The following is a 2,605-nucleotide window of genomic DNA, read 5'->3' on the forward strand; positions in this document are numbered from 1 at the left end:
AGTCCAGAAAAGTTGATCCAGCATGGACAAATCAGAACTGACTCTGAACAATAACACTTCTAAAAAGAAATCACATACAAAATCTGACATTGCAGTTCAAATCTGATATTTGAAGACTCTACATCTGATGACTCTGCAAGACAACATCAGAAGACACTCTATCTGAAGACTATTCTAGCTAAACATCTAAAGTTTATTTGAAAGAATCTATATGAAGATTATTCTAGCTAAACATCTGAAGTTTATTCGAGAGAATCTATCTGAAGAATACTCAACAAAAATGTATTTGAAGTTTACTCAATAGAATCTATCTGAAGACCATTCAAGAGACTTTCTGAAGACATCAAGGTTCTGCTCAAATACTCTGACTCCGCTCACTCTGATTCAAGCTGAACAATCATCTGATTTACCAAATCAGAAACTTAACCAAGAAGTATTCTAAGTATAGTATAAATCTTTATAAGGAAATTATGTATTATGTTCGAAGACCTCTATGGAAAGGACAAAGAAGTTAATACCATTAATTCCCATAGTTGGCAAGAAACCTCCCTTGATTTCCCTCTAATGGTATCATCTAAAAGTACTATATAAAGGCATAATCATAACATATTGAAACACACAATTCTACAATACACCTAGATCTCCAATACTCAACATTTTTCATTGTTCTTAATTGTGTCTACACTGCTTACCTTGAAGCACTAAGAAAAACATTTGTATTTCTCTAAAATTATTGATATTCCTCAAATGACTTGTTTAAGTTTGTAGACTTGAGAGGTCTAAGAGATTTTTAAACTCTTAGAGGTTTTTAAAATCTATTGATATTAGTGGATTAAGTCCATATTGAAGGCGAAATCACCTTGGTCGGGTGGACTGGAGTAGCTTTGATTTTCAAGCGAACCAGGATAAACTTCTTGTGTTGCTAGCATTTACATTTGTGTGTGTAGTGTTGCTAAAAATTTTGATTACTGTAAAAATAATTCAAACCCCCCTTTATTGTTTTTCTCTACCTTCATGAATAAGTTATGGGCTAAACATGGAGGTATGACGAGATGGAATGCCATGAGAATGGAAGCAAATGAATATGATAAACCCAAGACTTGAGTTGGGGCCAAAGGGCTTAGGTCCAAGTGAATGGGACCAAACCATGTAATCACCATGAATGCACCTAGAACAAAATTTTATTGGGGACAATGATCAAGCAAGGGTACCAAACACAATATAGTTGAAGAAGGGGATGAAATTAGGGTTTGAAGTTCATCTAGATGAAAATTCAAGCCTTAGGACCAAATCCTCCTTGATTAGGGTTACATGAAGCATACCCTTCAACCAAGGTCTTTGAGTCAATCATGACGTTTCACAAATAAGTCTTCAATGGATGAACCTCACCAATTAGGGTTTTGGTAACCAAGACAAGGTCCAAAGAAACTCCATAAGGTTTCATAACCATATCATTAAAGATTAGGGTTTGAAGGCCCTGGGGAGTGCCTTGACGAGGTCTTGTTGAATCCCCACCTCCAAGATCAGGCAATTAGGGTTTTACATCTCATATGATCAGATGAATAGCCAAGTCTTCCTTTTGAAGTTTGATCCATACACAAACCCTAGCTTTGCAAGCCAAGATCTTTGAATCTATAGTGATCAACTAATGGATGAATGATGCATATGAATGAGCCATGAATGTATACATATAATTCCCAAGTCAAGGGTTGAACGAAGAGATGAAAAGGGAAGGGCAAATTTTGGGGTACAATAGTTGCCCCAATTTAATCTTCTTGAACCTGAATGGTCGAATTGCGATAGCCTTTCGGGTATTCTAGGTAGAAGAGGATTAAATACTAATGTATCCAAAAAAAATCTCGTTGAGAATGGATGTACTGTTGAGGTACATATATGTTTTTGATATTCTGTGGGGGATTTTGGATGGAGAGTATGATATGCATGTTGCATGATGTATGCTTTATTTTCATGATGCATGAGTGTTTATATAGTCACATGGATGTCATTTATGGGGTACAGTTCTTTGGTATGGAGGGAACTCCGACTCGTCATCAATTATACCAAAGAGACTGAAATTGGGAAATCAAGGTGTTAACACTGCTGTTAGGGACCCATCTAACCCTGTTGAGGAATGTCGGGATACATGATCTAATCGGGCAATCATCAAGACACTGTAGGTGTTCAAACAAACTTTCAAACTACTGATCATCTTTTTAGGCTTTTCGGGAGTCTACAACAATGCATAAAGTTTTCTTTTGATGTAGCTTTTATTATTCTCCAAAGTTTTAAAGCATTATGTGATTAAAATAAATCAGTTATTTCGCAAACAAAATGTAGAAGAAGCAAAAACAAATGATAAAAGAAACTGGATTTTATTGATCATGAACAAAACTATACATATGGTGTGTACAAAGATGCAAACATCCTTAAAGAGGACATTGCAAAAATTGAAAAATAAAAGAAATGACAATGGGAAATATTTTTGTATTTTTCCATTGATTACAACATTGGTCGTTATCCACTTTAGAATCTGAATCCCAAGACCTTGCCTTGATTGATGACGATTGAATTGATCTTTGATCATTTGGGATCTAGATCGTAGCAT

This window comes from Lathyrus oleraceus, chromosome 6 (assembly GCF_024323335.1).
Source record: "Lathyrus oleraceus cultivar Zhongwan6 chromosome 6, CAAS_Psat_ZW6_1.0, whole genome shotgun sequence".
Lineage (NCBI taxonomy): Eukaryota > Viridiplantae > Streptophyta > Magnoliopsida > Fabales > Fabaceae > Lathyrus > Lathyrus oleraceus.